The sequence below is a fragment of the Pygocentrus nattereri genome, chromosome 20 (genome assembly GCF_015220715.1).
Source record: "Pygocentrus nattereri isolate fPygNat1 chromosome 20, fPygNat1.pri, whole genome shotgun sequence".
NCBI lineage: Eukaryota > Metazoa > Chordata > Actinopteri > Characiformes > Serrasalmidae > Pygocentrus > Pygocentrus nattereri.
In genome coordinates, this window is record NC_051230.1 from 32,077,833 (window position 1) to 32,099,760 (window position 21,928).

At 42.4% G+C, this 21,928-nt stretch overlaps 1 long non-coding RNA gene across 2 annotated transcripts; it reads right to left on the reverse strand.

The window, feature by feature from the left end:
* Positions 1-353: 353 nt before the first annotated feature.
* On the reverse strand, positions 354-3,284 carry LOC108434297. 2 transcript variants are annotated; one of them, XR_005129168.1, is made up of 4 exons: positions 3,095-3,284; positions 1,782-2,840; positions 1,603-1,700; positions 354-1,518 (listed from the first exon to the last, which is right to left on the reverse strand). It is a non-coding gene; the product is annotated as an uncharacterized LOC108434297 (long non-coding RNA). The 2 variants fall into 2 exon arrangements; XR_001858358.2 differs by having other exon boundaries at positions 797-1,518; positions 1,782-3,284.
* Between the last annotated feature and the right edge of the window lie 18,644 nt (positions 3,285-21,928).

Here is a 21,928-nt window from a genome sequence, read left to right on the forward strand (position 1 = left end):
TACTTCTACACCGTGATTAAACCAGCAGGCTCTTCGTTTTCATCAGTTCAGTGAAGCGGCTCTCCGCTGTCTTATTCTCACCACCCCGCTCCTGTAGAACCTGCACATCCATATCCAAGTGTTGGAGCAAATTTCCCACTTTTCTTGCGTATATAAATATATTTTGAAGATGTATATCTTAGTTAATACATTTATAGTACAGTCAGTATATCAGAGGTTGGTTTTGTCTGGCAACCCATTTTCTCACGGAAGTGAAAGCAGAAGATATGGAGGACTTCTAATGTAATTTTGTATTTGTTACATGTACAAAATACTCGTCGTTGCTGGGTAATGGATTATAAACACGATGTGCAGAAGTGGCTCCTTCTACTGCTGCTCAGCGCAGAAGCGGGTAAGTCCAGTGGAGCTGCTGGTCCAGACCTGCAGGTTGTAAACAAAGGACCTGACGCCTCTGCTCTGCGGTAGGAGCAGCTGGTTTATGCTGAGCTGAATACACACAGAATAAAAATGGACAGTAACAGTAAAACACGGCTGTTTGAGGCTGTGAAGTCAAGTTCTGGGGTGAACATTGTCCATATGGCACTGAAGGGTGGTTGGTTGGTGCAGACATCCCAACTTGCAAAAATTAATTTCAGGGAGACACGTCTCCCAACAATTTTCAGAAGATGGTCCAAACATTTCCCCAAGGATAGCCAACGTGTGGGACAGTGTGTGGCGATAGTACCCCTATCTATAACCGACTACGCCACCCCTTAGTTTATACCTAGAGTGAAGGGGAACTCTGCACCAAATAGACACACAGATTCTTTTGTTAGAGAAAATAAATTGCTTTATTAAACGCTTGGTCACTCAATGTTCAGCTGACAGTTATAAAATAATAAAAAAAAGAAATATATATCTCTTTATACCTGTATACAAAAGAAGCTTTATGAAAATAGTTATAATAAAATAAAAACATTAAACAAAACAAAAAGGATCAACATATGTATAGCTGCCCACTAGAAACTTACATCCAGCCTGAGAATAGAGGATGAACTATATAGTTCTATAATTTCCAATAAATAGCATGTGAATCACGACACCCTCAAATCAAATCAATTCAATAAAATGCAGAATAAGACTTTCACTACAAACGCCAATCAGTGAACACTACACCCCACTCAATAGCTCACTACAATGAATAGCCTTCCAATTATCCCAGCTGGATGATATAACTACAATCACAGGCAGTAATACAAATTACTCATAACCCTAGGCCAAAAAAAAGGGTAAGAGATAAAAAAAAAGGGAAATATATAACCAAACCGTAAATACTGGGAGTCAGAGTAGCATTTCCATAACGATCATCTAATACACAGTTTAAAACCGGGTCTTAATCAGAACATTTCTAAAATAAAAAAAAGGGATAAAGAAAACAGCAGCTAGCAGCAGTTCACAGCTCTTATCACATTAACAGGCAGCAGTTCTCCATACGCCCCGCTTTCCAGCTTGGTTATAATGGCCTGCCGCTGTCCACAGCTGAGAGTAAAAACAGCGGTTATTTATCAAAGACCAACATTTCGGCCGTCAGGACCGCATCTTAAAACAAATAAAACTCCATACCGTTCATTAGTTTCCTTACATCCACCAGCACCAACGCCCGTTGCCTCACACTATAGCACAACCGGTCACGCTTAACTCCACAGCACGTCCGTATGTCTCTAAAATACACGCACAGACTTAGCGATATACTTAAATAAACTACATAATAGATAAATTAGGACGTGAACAATGAAACCTACCTTCACAACTTCTTTACTCTCACTACTGTGCACAATTCCACCGCTACAGCACATTTATGCCGGTGTGCATCTATCCGGACAGCGCATGCGTCCAACCATTTACTGCTTCTCCTGCCGAAGACGCCGCTCCTGTGCATGCGGGCTAGCTGGGCTATCGCTAACTAGGACCCCTAGTCGCCCCTATATTTGCCCGTCTACAAACCCGCGGGGAGATCAGCCAATGCCAGATCACAACACTGAGTCATTAGGTCCCACCCGCTACAAGTGTTTTTGTACTCTCTGCTGAGCTATGTTACAGAAGTCCTGAAACTGCTTCAGTTCCTCTCTTCTTTTTGAGCTTTTCTCAAAGTAGTAGTATATGTCAATTAGCAGTTCTTCAGGTGACATTGAGAGCTCCTTAGCAGTAGTTTTGGCACATATGTTCACCAAGTGACTTGGACAGCCAACGGTGTATATGTGAGGGGCCTGTGCTTTCACTCTTGATAAGACAGAGTTGTTCTTACCAATCATGACATTGCAATTGTCACTGCTGAATCTTACGCAATTGGACCACTCAAGGCCTTTGTCCTGCATGGATGATTCGATGCAGTTGAAGATGTTCTCAGCTTTGGCCTCATTACACACTGGCATGTCTACAAATCCAACTGTCACCTTATCCTGTGTTTCACTGTAGTACCTGACTAAAATGGCACACTCCTTTTCACACATCATGTCATTGCTTTCATCAACCATAATACTGTATGGCCTTTTTTCTGTGCAGAGTAACTTGTACACATCCTCTGAGCATTCAGGTTCCAGTGCCAGGTTCATCATTGCTGCTGTCTTTATGGAAGAGCAGGCATAATTCTTTGCTATTTCAGAGTCTGGGAACATTTTCCTAAATAACCTGCCTGTGTGCCTACACACATTAAATGGCAAATTATGCTCCACAATAAAAGATGTGAAATACACCTCAGCTGTGGTAACCTTCTCCATTAAACTTTGTTTTTCTGAGGAGAAGAACTGAGATATATTGGAGCAGCCTTCCCTGTGCTTTTCCTCTCTAGCATGCTGTGGTCCCTGAAAGATATAAAAGCATAAGATATAATTTTCTAGTTTTGTCTGTTATTTATTAATTCACAAAGTGATTGTGACAAACAACAAACTTACTAAATTTACCCTCTCTTTAAACTGTTTTTTATATTTGACTACAACTTTAAACAAGTCCAAGATAGCTCTTTTCATGATTGGCCAGCAGCACATACTTGGCAACTAGTCAACTAATTGAGACAGTTATTAGCTGCTAATATAATATATTTGTCACATTAACTCACCTCAACATGCCTTTTACAATCATTTAGTCCCCCGTGGGCAATTCTGAAGTCAGTATTACAAACTGTACAGCAGGCAAGACGGTCATTGTTCTTTACTTTGACCAGACATGGAGATATTTTAGAGCAGTCAGAGGTAAAATGAGGTTTATATTCCTTCTTTTTGGAAGGCCCTGCATCCGCTTCCCCTCCCTCCGCCATGATGCTCCTTCTGTCACTGAGCGCATCCCGTCCAGGAGGGGAAAACACTGCCCGCCCACACTAAAAACCGATTGGCTGACTCACAGACTCTCTGGAGAGAACAGGCCAATCAGAACCCTCTCTGCTTCATGAATATGCACACGAGGGGAGCGCCGCTCTCTCCCTCGTTTGTGTTCCCTCTTGGGCCACTACTTCTGGATTCCGGGAGCTTTTATCTGACTTCCGGGCATCAGGGAGACACTATTGATATGCGGGAGACTCCCGCGACTTCCGGGAGACTTGCTATGTCTGTTGGTGTAGTGGTTAACACCTCTGCCGTCTATGCTGTAGACTGGGGTTCAATCCCCCACCTGGGTAAACACTCTACACCAGGGGTCTCAAACTCAATTTATCCGGGGGCCGCTGGAGGTAGAGTCTGGGTGAGGCTGGGCCGCATCAGGTTTTCCACAAGAAAAGCTCTTACAAAAACATTCCAATGTTATAAAATGTCTTTATTTTTATTTTTTAACACAAAATAAGATGAAAAAATAAATAAATGAACAATTCATAAGAAAAAAAAATATAATCAATCAGTAATAAATAAATAAAATGAAAATAATAATAATAATAATAATACAGCAGATATAGAACACTGAAGAAACCACATATAGTTGCTGACTAGAGAAATGTAATTATTATTATTCAGATTCAAATGTCTGTATTAACAGTTCTTTAACCTTTAACTTTCTGAACATGAATGGAACATTAAACATAAACTGTTATGAACATGGCTTCTTCTGCCTACTTGTCCCGCCTCCGAGAGCAATATACCCAGGGTGCGATTTGTGAAAAAAAAACAGAGGGGGGGTAATTTTGAGAAACATTTTATTCAGAAAAATTACCACACAATAGTGTGAAAACATGAAAACTGTGAATTCTTGTGTAGATAAACCTCACACTCCTACTCCTACCTATTTTGAACGTGAACTTAAATTTTTTTTTTAAAAATTGTTAAATTTGTGAAAAACACCACAGTTTAAGTTAGAACGTGAACTTAAAACAGAGGGGGGGAAAGTCCCCACCATCCCCACCGGCAAATCGCACCCTGAATATATCCCACCGTGATTGGTAGGTTCGTTCAGCTCCGCACACAACACTGAAAAGTGCCAATCATATCAAACTCGCGGGCCGCGCTAACATTAAACTTTCATATTAAGGCGGGGCCACAAACTATCGTCCCGAGGGCCGCAGTTGGCCCGTGGGCCGCGAGCTTGCGACCCCTGCGCTACACTATACCAATAAGGGTCCTTGGGCAAGACTCCTAACACCACCTTCGCCTACCTGTGTAAAATGATCAAACTGCAAGTCGCTCTGGATAAGAGCGTCTGCCAAATGCCATAAATATAAGTGTGAGGCAGCCCCCCTGCTGGTGCTGAGAGTAAATGCAGAAGGCCTGTTGGGGGAAAACTTACCTTTCCTTTTCCACCCCTCAGCCCTTATTTTACATTAGGTTTGCATGAATCTGTAAATGAGTGCTCCGCCGTGGTTTTCTGCAGTGAACAGCAGGGTAAAGTGGCTGGGTGTCTCCTCAGAGCAGCTAGCTAGCCCTGCCTGTCGTTTAGGAAAGTCAGCCTGTTTTCGACGTTCCTCTTTTAGGTTGAAGTGGGAGAATTGCACCGCTTTAGTTTGGAAAAAGGACATTTTAACTCGTAGTTCTGTAATAACTTGAGAGTGTGCCGCGTGCCCTTGTTTTACAGTTGAGTTTTTAAATATATATCTTTAAAAAGCTTCAGTAGCACTGTTAAAGAGGAATTCCACCAATTCTTCAAAATTTCTGCTTAATTATGTGGTTGCGATGCAAACCCTGCTGTCTTGCCGTCTAATTGGCCTTAATGGTTTCTAATAGAGAACTAGTTTTCCTGTATAACACTTAAATCCGATTAGGAAACCATCAAATGCATTTGTAGTCATTGGCCACCTGCTAAACCATTAAGATCCTTTGTGATCTCAAACCATTAAAAAAAAACACGCAAAGCTTATCTATTTATTTTCAGCGAGAGACAGCCATTCAGAGTCTTAAGACAAGATGTCTTCACAGTGGTGGTGATGGGAACCAGGGGTCACCATGACTACAACACAAATATAGACGTTCTGTTTACCATCCAGAACCTCCAGAGAACCTCCTCTCGCTCCAGCACCGCTTTAAAGCTGTAGGTAAAAATAATCTACGCTGTTGTTTCTCAGAGAGTGCTGGTGGCGGTGCTTCATCCTACAACAATACAGTGATCCCAGACATACTGCCAAAGGAAAACTTGAAACTTCTTAACTGACAAGTAAGACGGATGACATTGTAAACATGAACATTTAAATTGCACATGCAAAATATAAAATAAAAACTCCAGAAAATCTCAGAAAGTGATGAGCGGGTCAGATCCCCCTGTATGTGCAGCTGTGATATGTGTAGCTTGGCTGTCTACACATTCAGATATTCTGGGGGATTTTGACACCACTGTGCTGAGCCTTTAAACGAGTAGCCAATAGTGGTAGGTTATTTTTTTGCCATTATGTTTCTGTATATATTTCACGCAATCAGATGATCTGTAACGAATGCATGTTTGGAGTGTTTGTTTGAGTTTCCTTTGTTGTGGTTCCAGGCCTGGCTGGAGCAGTTCAGGACTTGTTGCTGCGCATGGCTGGTTTATATTGCAGGCCATGTAGCCAAGTCATACGTTCATTTCCTCAGTCAGTCTTGAGATTGGGCAGTCAGTTCAAGCCTGAAGATCTACGACAAAATGTGTATGATGCACAAATTGCATAGAAGCAGGAAGGAGCTCGAGATCTTCAAAGCTAATTTAGCTATTATAATGAAGTGGTGAGTGAATGCTTAATTGAAGATCATACCAGTAAAGACAAACCTAAAAAAAAACAAAACAAACCAGCACCTAAAACACAACTTGGGCTGGTTTTGGCGGTAGTAACATCCAGCGTTTAAGAGACGTTAATATCCTGGGGCAATAATACAGAAAATTCTTGTTTGAGATCTGCTTTATTAGTTAGTTTATTAGTTAATACTGAAGTTATGACAGAAGCCATTACAGAACAGCTCTTAAGTCTATAATCTTATTTCCGGATAAGAAAACTGTATTGCAGAAACATCCCAAATTGCCACAATATCCTAAATACTTTCTTAACTTTAAGATAAACTGTAGAGCGTCTTCTGTTTTGACCACCTTTTTCTGTTTTATGCGGTGACAGACAGCACAGTTCAGTATATCCAGCATAATGATGATGCATTTATCTACACTGAAAACGGTGATTTGACTTTCTCTTTTTTTTTCTTTTCTTTTCTAACAGCGTTGAAAAGCCTGCAGACACGATCTCCACTGTCCCCTCTTATCACCTTCACGTGTTAATATTGATAAAATATTACAGTGAAGGTGGTGAATGATGAGGAGACGGAGCTGAACATGTCTTTATTAGGAAGAGTAACATTGGTGAGCTCGGCTAAAGTGTTTGGGTAATGAAACTGAAACTGAGAGCAGCGATGCTCTGAATAAACAGCACGAATAGCTGACACAACATTATTAACTCTCAGTTTTTTAGTTTTATTTGGCTTTCTTTACACCAGTGACGGTAGCTATTGTTAGCTGTCTGACTAACTTGATTGTGTGTTTGTGTTTCAGCTGTGTGTGTATGGTCGGTTGCTAGGTTACAGACGTGACAGTTGATTGTCGACTTCAATAGAGAAAGTTAAGATTTCCTAACCTGAGATAAGAAAAGATGCTGTACGATACAGCCTCATTAAATCACAGAATATCAGTGTCAAATGCTGAGCCTCTCTGTCTCTGGGCTAGATATGTTGAATTCAACGCTATCTTCTTTTCCCTCTTCTATAACAGATTTGCAGTTTGTGTTTATGCTGTTGAATTTTGTACAGTTTCTTAGTTCAGTTTTCACTAATGAACTCTTTTAGAGATGCCATGTAGAGATCTTTCTACTTGAGATTCTACTTCAGGGAGTGCTTTGTGTTGAGTCAAAGCCAAATGGATCATCTCATCATCATCACCTCAGACCCTTAGATAATAATATTCCAAGCCCTAACACTGATTACCAATTACAGTGTTGACTGTTTTTGTCTCAACAGCGTTCCACTCCCTCCAATACATCATCACTGCAACCACTCCAGGAATAGATTTCCCAGAGTACATTGTGGTGGGTCTGGTGGATGAAGAGCAGTTTGTATACTATGACAGCAACATCAAGAAGATGATTCCAAAGACAGAGTGGATGCAGAAGAATGTGCGTGAAGATTACTGGACCAGTGAGACACAGAAGCAGGATCGAGTTCAAGAGATCTTCAAGGCTAATCTGGCTATCTTAATGAAGAGGTTTGATCAGACAGATGGTGAGCGAATCCTTCACTTACAGATCGTACCAGTAAAGAGGAGCTTAAACCCTTCAAACTTATTCATGTTTCTTACCACTGTAACACGATCACAAACTAGGCCTGTGCAGTAGTAAGCCATGTGCTCTATTCTTTCTCTTTTCTAGCTCCTTCCCAGCTCCTTCCACTTGCACACCTGCAGGTGATCCTTGACGTGTTACCTGCCTCACATACATCCCTGTATTTTCTTGTTTTGACCTTCGCTTTGTCTCTTTGTTCTGCTGATACGGATATGCCTTTTGGTTTTGCTTGCTTGTGCTTTGACCCCTTTTGCTTTTGCAACCTGCTTCATCATTTATGTTACAGAGAGCATATCAAGAGGCTTCACACAGCTCCAGCCAGAGCTCTGGAGAACACAAGCCAGCCAGCACTGGGTTCCATTGCCCTGCCCAGAGGTCTGGAAAACACCAGTGAGACAGTAGAGGGTTCCAAGGCTTCTGCTATGGATTGAGCACTGGCTCATCAAAGCCTGCCCTTATCATGCAACCCCAAAGTACCATGCCTTTGGTAGTTCTCCGAGATGCCTAACCTGTGGTGGCTCCTCTAATCACCCCAACTGGGGTGACAACCAAAGCTGGAGTTGACCCTGCTCTTGTGCCTGGAAGATTCCAGTTCCTTCCCAACGGACAGCTCCTGTTCCAGCTCACAGGTCTCCTGTGCTGACTCCTCACAGGACTCCATGCAAGGCAACAGTTCTGGTTCTCCAAGCAGCTCCGGTGCTAGCTGCCCGTTTTGATCCAGTGCCAGCTACCTGAGTTGCTCCACCATTGCTGTTTTGACCCTCGCTTTGTCTCCTGATTTTGTTAACATGCGTCTGTTTTGCTATTGTCTGCTTGTTTTGACCCCTGCCTGTTGTTTATATTGTCCTTAATAAAGCCTCTTATCTGCTATCTGCTTATTGCAACCTGCTTTAGCCCTTACGTTACAATGATGTACACTTTTAAAATCTAAGGTTGTATGGGTGTGAGGACTCTTTCCAGGCAGTACTATGTGTAGTCTGTATGAAATGTTTTTTTTTGTTTTTGTGTCTCTGTAGGGGTTCATACTTTACTGAGGAGGTCTGGCTATAACCTAGATAAAAATGGCTCTGTCACAGGATATTTCCAGTTTAATTATGATGGAGAAGAATTCCTCATTCTGGATCTGAAAACTTTAACCTGGACTGCAGCTCATCAAAAAGCTCTTGGTACCAAACTCAAGTGGGAGGCTGCTGGAGATCCACATTTCAGGAAGCACTATCTGGACAATGACTGTGTCGACTATTTAAGGAAGTATGTGGAATATGGCAACTCCACTCTGGGCAGGAAAGGTAAAGTACTGTTACTGTAACTGCAGCCTCTGCTACTTGAAGCACCCAACTGTTGTTTATCGTTTATAAAAAAAAAATCTTAATATACCCTATATTGCCAAAAGTATTCAGTCACCCATTCAAATCATTGAATTCAGGTGTTCCAATCACATCACTGGCATCAGGTGTATAAAACCAAGCCCCTAGGCCTGCAGACTGCTTCTACAGACATTAGTGAAAGAATGGATCGCTCTCAGGAGCTCAGTGAATTCCAGCGTGGTACCGTGATCGGACGCCACCTGTGCAGTCCAGTCGTGAAATTTCCACTAAATATTCCACAGTCAACTGTCAGTGGGATTATAACAAAGTGGAAGTGATTGGGAACGACAGCAACTCGGCCACGAAGTGGTCGGCCATGTAAAATGACAGAGCGGGGGCCGGCGGATGCTGAGGCGCATAGTGTGCAGAGGTCACCAACTTTCTGCAGAATGAATTGCTACAGACCTCCAAACTTCATGTGACCTTCAGATGAGCTCAAGAACAGTTTAGAGAGCTTCATGGAATGGGTTTCCATGACCAAGCAGCTGCATCCAAGCCTTACATCAAGCGCAGTTGGAATCCACTGGACGAGTCTGGGTTTGGTGGTTGCCAACAGAACAGTACTTGTGTGACTGCATTGTGCTGAGTGTAAAGTTTGGTGGCGGGAGGATTATGGTGTGGGGTTGTTTTTCAGGAGTTGAGCTCGGCCCCTTACTTCCAGTGAAAGCTTCAACAGACCAAGAGATTTTGGACAATTTCATGCTCCCAACTTTGTGGGAACAGTTTGGGGACGACCCCTTCCTGTTCCAACATGACTGCACATCAGTGCACAAAGCAGGTCCATAAAGACATGGATGAGCCAGTTTGGTATGGCAGAACTTGACTGGCCTGCCTGACCTCAACCCATTAGACCACCTTTGGAAGGAATTATATCGCAGGCTGCAAGCCAAACCGTCTCGTCCAACATCAGTGTCTGACCTCACAAATGTGCTTCTGGAAGAACGGTCAAAAATTCCCATATACACTTTCCAAACCGTTGTGGAAAGCCTTCCCAGAAGAGTTGAAGCTATTATAGCTGCAAAGGGTGGTCTGACATATTAAACCCATATCATGGACTAAGAATGGGATCTCACCCTATATCATATGCATGTGAAGGCAGACGAGCGAATACTTTTCCAGTATAGTATAAGATAAAGACCAGTGTCCAGTGTAGGAATTTGCTGTTTTCAGTTAGTGGAGCTTACAACATCCAAGAAGAATAAATGCATAATTAAAGTGGCACCATGTATTCTACTCATTTGAATATTAGGAATTGTCAGTTAAATTAATTTAAATTAAGTGTGGCATTGTTTGATGGACCCACCCCTCCCCTTCTCTCTCCAGTCTCTCCTGAGGCGTCTCTGTTCCAGAAGGACTCTTCTTCTCCAGTGGTGTGTCATGCCACAGGTTTCTTTCCCAAAGCAGTGATGATCTCCTGGCAGAAGGATGGAGAGGATCTGCATAAGGACGTGGAGCTCAGAGAGACGCTGCCCAACCAGGATGGAACCTTCCAGAAGAGGAGCGTTCTGACCGTCTCACCTGAGGAGCTGAACAGACACAACTACACCTGCATCATTCAGCACAGCAGCCTGGAGGAGGAGGTGGTGCTGTTGGTGTCTGACCTGTCAGGAGGTACAAACCTGCTGTCTTTAAGTTACTGTTATTCCTTGTATTCATGATACAACTAACAGAGTCTACACTGATGAAACGTTCTCATGTTTTAGATGGAGGGTTATCAGCATTTGTGCACACGTGGCTGTTCTGCTCCTCGTGCTCATTGTTTTCGCTGGAGTTCTCATTTGGATAAAGACGTGAGCTTAAAGTGTAGACTGTGCATTTATCCCTTTCGTAGCATACAGTTATTCCATTTTTAGGTAAATCTTTTTTCAGTTTGTCCCCGAACGGATAGTGTAATATGTATTAATCATCTTGTAAATGTAATAAGTTTTCAGCAATGTAATGGGATATTACACTATCTATAAAGCTTTTATTACATTTTAAAAAAGGTTAAGTGTAAAATGTTTGTGTACATTTCTAAACTTTATGGATTTGCTGGGTTATACGCCTTTTTTCATGAATATTTGTCACGCAGTCAACGGGGAAGTCGGACTCCACTTCCCAGAATGCTAGGGAGGATCACGTGATCTTCCCCCACACCTGTCAGCGATCACAGTCGCCGGAATTCTAATGTTGCACACCTGTTTCTCTCTTTATAAGCTGGGACTTTACTTGGACTCTTTGCGAGGTATTGTTCCATGCAATTACTGAGCGGTATAACTATAGTATATTTCCTGTGTATCGACTTCTCGCTACTCCTGACCCGGTTTTGTGTATTGTTTTGCCCTTGTGTACCTCTGCCTGCCTGGACTGAATTGTGTCACGACTTTGGATTGGACTCGGATATATGTTTTCTCCCTCTGGGGATTCTCCTGATTACCTCCGGTAATAAATCTCTTCCCCTTTTACCTGCGAGCGTCTGCGATTCTGTTCATACGTTACAGAATACCTCGCCTACCATGCAGACGGCGGAAGGGGATGTTTTTCGAAGGGCACTTACGGAACAGGGTCAACTTCTGGGACAACATCAGCAGGTTCTCTCAGGAGTAACGAGTTCACTGGAGTCCCTAACTAACCAACAAGCAGTACAGCAAGCTCAGTTGGTACAGCTTGTAGACAGCATCAAGGAAATGACCAGCCAGCTTCGGGGAATGCAGCCGACAGATTCGACACTCAGGACGGCTCCCGTTAACCCAGTGACAACGCCGACCCTAACAACGTTTCCGGTTAGTAAACCCGATAAATTTACAGGCAATCCTGATCTATGCAGAGGTTTTTTGTTGCAATGCTCAGTTTTCTTTGACAATTCGCCAGTAGGGTCAGACCAAGCTAAGATTTCTTTCGTGGTGTCCCGATTATCAGAAAAGGCATTAGAATGGGCTACAGCTAGCTGGCCTGCCTTCAATGGATGGACGTATGAGCGTTTTTTGAAGGAGTTTAAACTAGTTTTTGATCACCCCTATGAGGGAAAAGTAAGCGGAGAACTGTTAACCCAACTACGTCAGGGCCCACGCTTGGTAGTGGAATACGCGCTGGAATTCAGAACACTCGCAGCCAGTAGCGGTTGGAATGAGACGGCCCTTCTAGTAATGTTTAGACACGGACTGAACCCGGAAGTTCTCAATGAGCTTGCCAGTAAGGATGATGGATTGAGTTTAGATCAACTGATATCACTGGCCATCAAGCTAGATCATTTAATGAACTCCAGAAGGAAGAAGGGAAGCGCACGAGGCCCACGAAACATATCACATCCTGTTAGGGTTCCAAGGGACGTTGAGATTCCGGAACCCATGGTATGTGAATCATCCCGGTTGTCAGAGGAAGAGAGGCAACACCATTTTTCCCAGCAGTTGTGTTTTTTTTGTGGACAACCTGGTCACCGCATCAGAGACTGTCGCAAGAGAACCTCTCAAAATAAGGCACCAACCCCAGGAAAGCACGTGGAGTTCACTCCGCGTGCTAACGTGGTGAGTATTCCCACGAAGGGGCTGGTTTCTAAATCTGTACTGCTACCTGTTAGGTTGTGCCTTCACCCCAAGGTTGTTGTCGTTTCAGCACTAATCGACTCTGGAGCCGAGGGGAACTTCATACATGCTCAGATAGTGGAGAAGCTACGCATCCCTGTCAAGAACCTCCGGAATTCATTAGAATTTACTGCATTAGATGGAGATCCTGTGGGATTTCAGCCAATCACCCATGTCACCATCCCTATTGAAACACACGCTAGTGCTTTGCATTCTGAGAAGTTGTCTTTCCTAATCCTAGATCAAACTGACTTTGACGTGATCCTTGGGCTTCCGTGGTTAGAAAGACATAACCCGACCATTTCTTGGACTGATCGTACTGTTACACAACGGTCGGATTACTGTTTCAAAAATTGTCTTAAGAATTCATCTATCGCCATTAGATCAACCACTATTGAAAGCCCAGACACTGAGTCTCCCTTCAAAATCCCACAAGAATATCTAGATTTAAAGGAGGTGTTTAGTAAGAAGAATGCCACTAAATTACCAGCCCACAGACCCTATGATTGTGCTATAGACTTGATTTCAAAACCGCATTTTTGACCACCAGGGGGCATTATGAATATTTAGTTATGCCTTTCGGGCTCTCTGTCGCCCCCTCTGTGTTCCAGGCGTTCATTAATGATGTACTGCGAGACATGTTGGGAAAATTTGTAATCGCGTATCTTGATGACATCCTGGTGTATTCACCTTCCTTTGACAAACATATCCATCACGTTAGAGAGGTGCTTATGAGACTACTACAGAATAACTTATATCTAAAAGGTGAAAAATGTGAATTTCATTTGCGCTCAGTTGTCTTTTTGGGGTATATCATTAGTCAACAGGGGATAGTTATGGACGATCATAAGGTAGAGGCCACAACCAACATCCGTAAAAGAGTTGCAGAAGTTTTTGGGTTTTGCTAATTTCTATCGTCGCTTCGTTAGAAATTTCAGTGGTATTGCGGCTCCATTGACTTCATTACTGAAAGGGAACCCTAAGAGACTCAATTGGAATGCTCAAGCAGAAAGAGCCTTCCAAGACTTGAAGAAAGCTTTCACCCAAGCCCCGATACTGGCTCATCCTGATCCTAAGCTGCCTTTTGTAGTAGAAGTAGATGCGTCTGAAACCGGGGTGGGAGCAGTTCTGTCGCAACGGACCGGGTCTCCCATTAAACTACACCCCATAGCATTTTTTTCGCATAAACTATCACAGACAGAAAGAAATTATGGAATAGGAGATAGAGAATTGTTGGCTATCAAATTAGCCCTTGAGGAATGGCGACATTGGCTGGAGGGCGCCAATCATCCGTTCACTGTACTTACGGATCATAAGAATTTAGAATATCTCCGGACAGCTAAGAGGCTCAATGCCAGACAGGCCAGGTGGTCTTTGTTTTTCTCTCGCTTTCAATTTAGTATCACCTACAGACCCGGAAGTCGCAACACCAAGGCAGATGCATTGTCCTGGAAATTTCACACCCAAATCAACCATGAGCAAGATGAGGATCCTCACCCAATTCTTCCCCCCGAGGTAAAGATATCCTCCATTCGTTGGAGAATAGACGAGGAGATTGAGAAAGCTCTCCCCAGCATTCGCATACCTGAACAGTGTCCACCAGAGAAGTTGTATGTACCCCCTGCCTTCAGAACTGCACTTATCACCTGGGCACACTCGTCATTAACATCAGGGCACCCAGGTGAAACACGCACCCAACAACTCCTTATTAATAGATATTGGTGGGAGGACATGATCAAAGATGTACATAATTTTGTAGCCTCATGTTCTATTTGTGCCCAATGCAAGACACCTAAAGTACTGCCAGCGGGGCGACTTCTACCCCTACCAGTTCCCAACCGGCCATGGTCACACATCGCTGTCGATTTCGTAACAGACTTGCCAGTCTCACAGACATTCACTACCATAATGACGATAATTGACAGATTCTCGAAGGGAGTCAGGTTTGTGACATTCAAAGCCCTTCCCAGTGCCTTTCAGACAGCAGAAGCCCTATTTCAAGTGGTCTTCCGGGTGTATGGAATTCCGGAAGATATCATCTCAGACAGAGGACCCCAATTCACGTCTCAGGTATGGGCAGCGTTTTTTGAACATTTGGGGGTCTCAATCAGTCTGTCTTCAGGTTACCATCCCGAATCGAATGGACAATGTGAAAGAGCTAATCAGGAACTAGGGAAGTTCTTGCGGCTCTTCTGCCATGAAATTCCCAGAGACTGGTCACGCTATTTAATCTGGGCAGAAATAGCACAAAACTCCCTCATTAGCTCTACGACCGGTATAACCCCTTTTCAGTGTATCCTAGGCTACCAGCCACCTGTTGCTCCCTGGACAGGGGTCCGAACCGATGTTCCGGCGGTAGATGAATGGATGAAAAGGAGTGAGCAGGTATGGGAACAAACACACTGCAGAATAGAAGAGGCTATTCGTCGGCAAAAGGTACAGTCGGATAAACACAGGGGTCCAACACCCACCTACAATCCAGGAGATCGAGTGTGATTATCCACCAAGAACTTCAGACGTCCTGAGGGGACTTGTAAAAAATTATCTCCCAAATACACTGGACCTTTCAAAATCTTGAAGAGAATCAATGACGTTACTTATAAGCTAGACTTACCCCCAAGGTTTCGTTCATCTAATTCTTTCCATGTTTCTCTACTCAAACCTGTGGTTACAGGACCATTGGACGAGGCGACACCAGATACTACACCACCGCCACCAGAGTGGATGGGAGGAACGCCGGTATACGCTGTCCGGAGACTGCTAGATTCCCGCAGGCGTGGTGGACTATTGCAGTACCTCGTGGACTGGGAAGGCTATGGTCCAGAGGAAAGGTCTTGGGTACCGGCTAAAGATGTGCTGGATCTGGGTCTCATCCGGGACTTTCACAGTCGGCACCCGGAGAGACCGGCCCCACGTCCACGAGGCCGCCCACGCAAGGGACTCTCCTGCTCCCAGCCAGCCCGTCTGGGGTCTGGGATGCGAGGATCGCAGTCGTTCCGGCATTCTGGCGACTCCGGCCTGGTTCCTGGTGGTGGTCGGTGTGGTCGTCCTGGTCGTCCCCGTGGTCAGGTCCGTCAGGACTCTTTGGGGGGGGGTACTGTCACGCAGTCAACGGGGAAGTCGGACTCCACTTCCCAGAATGCTAGGGAGGATCACGTGATCTTCCCCCACACCTGTCAGCGATCACAGTCGCCGGAATTCTAATGTTGCACACCTGTTTCTCTCTTTATAAGCTGGGACTTTACTTGGACTCTTTGCGAGGTATTGTTCCATGCAATTACTGAGCGGTATAACTATAGTATATTTCCTGTGTATCGACTTCTCGCTACTCCTGACCCGGTTTTGTGTATTGTTTTGCCCTTGTGTACCTCTGCCTGCCTGGACTGAATTGTGTCACGACTTTGGATTGGACTCGGATATATGTTTTCTCCCTCTGGGGATTCTCCTGATTACCTCCGGTAATAAATCTCTTCCCCTTTTACCTGCGAGCGTCTGCGATTCTGTTCATACGTTACAATATTTGAGTGATTTTAAATATTTTGCATGTTTTACAGCTTCTGACGGAGCCTCATCATCCAGCAGCTCTTAAAGTCTGTGTCTTCATGCTCAGTCGAGAGAGTCAGAGGACGCAGCACATCATCTTCGTGGGCTGAACTGCCGATTTTGTGATCGTTTATTCTGGAAGGTTTATGGATTGAGGGTTTAAGCTTTACTGCGCTGTGTTTTTGTAATGAGGATTTTATTCTAATAACAGCAACAATACAGAGTTCAGTATTGGTTAGGCAGCCACAGTTTGTCTCTCCTCTCCTCACCTCCTCATACAAGACTAGAGCCAAAAGGGCCGCAACAAAGCTTATAACAAAAATAACATGACATGCAATGATCATAATTCAAAAACATCTGATTAATGATCACTCAGCTTTGTGTATACAGAAAAGATGGGCGCATACAGTAACGACCACATCTACTGCTGCATTACCATAACCATAGTACTTATGTGATTATCTCAGGCTTTCACTTTATTCATGAAATCAGGCGCATCTCATAACAGAACTGACATTTTTCTATATATTTCTATATTGTACATAGATTTTTAACTAACAAAAGTGTTGTCTTTCTCCTTGTAGGTATCAGTTACGTACACTTTTTTCCTGGTTTACACTATAAATTCCTTTGTTTCATTAAATAAGCTGTTTAAACTCAGTACTTTTGCACTTTCACTTTTCTCCACACTTTTTGCTGCCTAGTGACGTCCCTGTCAGATATAAGCTTGTATGAGTTCCTTGTGTGGAGATATAAATGATGTATTAGTGGGGAGGGACCTGTTTTACTGTCTAATTCTCTCTCTCTCTCTCCACCATCTCTCCTAGTATTAAACTCCCACAATTCATTCCCTTATTCTCAGTTAAAGCCCTTGTTGTGTTAAGTGTAAATAAGTGAACTTCCTCTTTACAGAACGCTGCATTAGCTGCATTCAATGTTCTATAATAAAACAATATGTGGGCTGAGCAAAAGTATTATATATTTTTATTTTCATTTATATTCATCTTTTTTTTTTACGTAGTGTTCTCTTTAGTGTGTGTTAACTTGTTTATGCAATCGTACAGTGTTAAGCTATTGACATGAAGCTGAACATATATAAAATATAAACCCTGCTTTACAGTTGTGTTTATGTGCCATACGGATTTTTCTTATTTGTTTTGAAAGCCAACCTAACTGGCCTTAATGTCCCTCAGAACGTAGAATATTGTGCAGAATATTTTGTATTGTAACAAGATGAACTTCAGTCAGGATTTCAAAAGCTCAGTCACATACCTTCTAAAACATGATAGAAACTTTTATTATTAGTTATAACATTCTAACACTTTTATTTACTTCTGTGAATATTTGTGGCCCAAGGCAGTCAAAGACCCCTCAGCACTGGGCCTGTTGTCCTGCTCTGTGACCCCTCTCTGCTCTTTGTTGATTTTATTTGTAGTGGTTCTTTACTAGTGCAGTTTGTGTTGAGATTACTGTATGTTTGTGATTAAAATGTTTGTATGAATTCTGACTTTTAGTCTCCATTTATTTTTTTTAACCAATGTTTTTGTTTAGTTCTAAATGTACAACCTGGTCAGCTTTTTCCTTTAGCTGAGCTGTGGAAATTCACCCAGTATTCCTTTATCATTGCCACAGCTTGCATTTAGTTGTCTTGTAGAAACCGGTGTTGTAATAATTTCCCAAAAACTTATACACTTATATACTACAGTTAAGCAGTGATATTTTTACAGATAATATAATCATTTTTATTAATGGGAATTCATCACATTTTAAGGGTGATCTTTTTTCACTTTGTTCTCAAATTAGTGACAGTGAATTTCCAATAATTTTATTTTATTATTTATTTTGTTATTATTATTTTATTTTAATTTCATAATAAAGTTATTACAGGGTGGCACGGTGGCGTGGTGGGTAGCGCTGTCGCCTCACAGCAAGGAGGGCCTGGGTTCGATTCCCCGGCCGGGTGACCAGGGTCCTCTCTGTGTGGAGTTTGCATGTTCTCCCTATGTCTGTGTGGGTTTCCTCCCACAGTCCAAAGACATGCAATCAGGCCAATTGGACGTGCTAAATTGCCCCTAGGTGTGAGTGACTGTCTGTGTCTGTGTGTCTGCCCTGCGATGGACTGGCAACCTGTCCAGGGTGTATCCTGCCTTCCGCCCGAAGACTGCTGGGATAGGCTCCAGCAACCCCCCTGCGACCCTGATGGAGAAGCGGCTTAGAAAATGGATGATGATGATGGATGGATGGATGGATGGATGGATGGGAAGTTATTACACTAACAGTACAAATATTATTACGTTATTACTTGACACATCGTATTGAATTGTGGGGCAGTTTGTACCTTATTGGGTTTTATTACATTTTTGAACTAGTTAAGTGCTAAATTGCTAAATTTGTATGACATTTCTGGGCATTATTACACTGTTGGGTTATGCATCTCTTTATCATGTGTATTTGAGTGTTTAATTGTCTTACTTGTTTACAGCTTCTGAGGAAGCCTCACCATCCATCAGCTCCTAAAGACCAAAGGTCTTCAGGTTTATTACAGAGAGTCTTTCTTACACAATATGAGGTTTTTGCAGTGTTGCAGATCAAGTGCTTTCAATGTGTGTTACAACTCAGTTGAGTGTCTTCATGGTCAGGATATTCTTTATTGTGATTCACCAAATGGCTCAAATTCAAGTAGGAGTGGGCAATATGAACTTATTCATATCACAGTATTTTCCATTATTCACACAGTAACAATCTGATAGTTACAATACAGAAAAAAAGGTGAAAACATTAATAATAGCATCAGTAAATGAATGGCAGAAAAACTGCAAATCTGGCAACCCTGAGTCACAGGATTAATCTGTTTTGTCTAATTGAGCGAAACAAAGGAGTTAAAATGGAAACACTTGGAAAGTAACACACATCTGGACAAATGTTCGCCGTGTGCACACCCGTATTACAGGGATCGGTATAGTGTAGTGGGTAACACCTCTGCCTTCTACACTGTAGACTGGGGGTCAGTCCACCACCAGGCAGCAACCTACACTATACCAATAAGAGTCCTTGGGCAAGACTCCTAACACTACCTTCGCCTACCTGTGTGAAATGATCACGTCAGCCAAATGCTGTAAATGTAAATTACAGCATCCATAGAGCAGCAAAATTCATATAATGAGAAAACGCCATACCGGTTCACTTTCCCTGGTATACCACCCACTCGTACTTTAAGCAGTGCCATTAGAGAACCTGCAGGGCCTAAACATTTCTTCAGTGTCAGATTACGGATTAGTACCAGGTCAGACCAGCCCTCAGACTCCCTCTCCTTGGGCAAGACTCCTAACACTACCTTGTGTAAAATGGTCAAATGGTAAAATATTTCAGTCCATTAATCTATAGTTATAGTTAAATTCCACGTTTTGTTAGTTTTCTGAAACATATATAAATAAGGGAACATCCTCTACAGAGACAGACTTCTGCACATTTTAATACACAATTACTGTTTACTTACTGAATTTAATATCAGGAAAAATAAAACAACATGTAGCCAAAGCAAAAGTAATGACATTATAATTTTTCAAACATTGAATTAAATAGTGCATTAAAACGTGTAGAGGCGTGTTCTCTGTAGAGGATGTTACTTTCACTTAGAAAACAACAATGCAGTTTTACATACAGTTGTATTGATGTTAAAGAGAGAATTTGATACTTTATATTTGGGTTTATCTGCGTTTTGAGCCACACATTTGTTTTGTGACTTGTTTTGCAAGCAAAATTGGTGTTAAATGTGCAATATATTCAACAGAATGGAATAATGCAATAATATTTTATTGTAATGCATAAAATCAATTGTACAGAAGTTGTAAATAAAACTTTTGTAATATTTATTAACAGTACGTATTTAGTTATATAGTGCCCTGCTGTGTAAGCCATGTCTGTTTTTTTTAATGGGTCTTTATTTGTACTGTTCACATTAGCAATGCTTTATGTTTGTGATTAAATGTTATATTTGTCTCCTGACTTTAAGGCTAATTTTTTTCTTGGTGTATCTTCATCATTGAGGATTTGAACAGATGCTTTTATTTTAACTTTGGCCTTTTAGCTGAGCTGTGGGGATCTACCCAGCTCTCTCTTTATGATCTCCACAGCTGGACACAGTATACTTTCTCCCTGACTGTGCCTGAGCGATGACTGCAGATGTAGATCTGAGCCATCCACTCACTCTGAAGCTCACTGGGACTGAATGAGTTTTCTGATTGGGTTCATGGTTTTAAATGTTTGGACGTGTTTGGTTACTAAAGTCTAAAGGACCAGCTGCTGAGCTGAAGCTCCTGAAGGCCTGTCCTGTTTGAGACACTGAGAACTGGTGCCACAGTCAAAACTCCAGCTTAACCTGAACTAACTATAGTGATAGAAATGACAAGCTGCAGTGATTATTTACAGGACGATGGGATTTACGAAAGTTATTTTCTAGTATTCTTCAATTAAATGTAGCCTGGCTCAGTTAGTAAGCATGTATTTTAAACAGGTGTACCTGCTTTGCAATCGATCATGTGAGGAGGACCTCTGACCAATCAGAGGCCTGACTCATGTAGTTGGGGGAGGAGCCTATGCTTTAAAAGAGGCCTTCAAGGTGGCTGAACGTTGGACAGGCCTAAATGTGTGCTGTGGTGTAGGTTCAGGCTTGTGTTGGGAGGTGTGTTTAGTTTTGGTGGTTTACCTGCTTTTACTACTTTCAACTTGATCAATGTGATTGATTATTTGTACGATCTGGGGTTTCAAACAGGGAAGAGGTGCCACCTACACATTCACACCATGTAGACGTCCACTCTGTCCACTTCTGTAGGTCAGAGAGCACTATTGAATGCTGGGTAGGGGGAGTGTAGAGTAGCTGGCTTGTTTCCTTGTGTAGGCGGGTGTGGTCAAGTTTGTTTTGTAACCGTTTTATTGTGGTTGATTTTTACTAAAACTGCTTCAGAAGCTCTGTTGACCTGTTCCTCCAGTTTCTAATCCACCACCAGTTCAGTCTTTAATGCTGCCTGTTGCTGATCCCACAGTGCCTGAGAGAAAATGTGGGGTCATGACCAATAAACTGATTCTTTAAATATAAAAGCAGGTAAGTAACCTGTAACTTAACAACCTGTGAAGATTAAAACTTTAGCTGTTCAGCCTCCTTAAGCAAATGAGATTCTTAAATGGTCACTTAGGAACAGTGGAAGTGCTGAACGTCATCTTGTAGAAAGACATTAAGTCAGTCAGACTTGGATAAATATAAAACCCAACGCCAGAGGGCGCCAAAGCCAACAGTAAAGACCAGCAACCAGCTTCATAACAGAAAAGACTGCTTTATCGTGGTAACATGTTAATTATTAGTTTCTCTTTTAAACCATTCAGATACAACTTAAGTCTACAGGGGAACACCACCAATTTCTCATTTCAAAATTTCCCACATAATTCGATGGTTAAGCTGTAAAACAGTCAGAGTGATTTGGTGAAATAATTTGTGTGTAGAGAAATTTACCAACTTTAAAAAAAAAAAAAAAAAAGTGGTGGTCATAAGAACCAGGGGTCGCCATGTCCACACCACACATTTTATTTTCCATCCAAAACCACCAGTAAACCTACACGTGTCTGAGTTTTGTGTGTAATGTTGATGGTGAAACCGTCATAAATCTGAATCTTTTCTTTGAGGACTGCTGGAACTCCTGTTGGGATGAAGCAATCTCAACCATGTAATC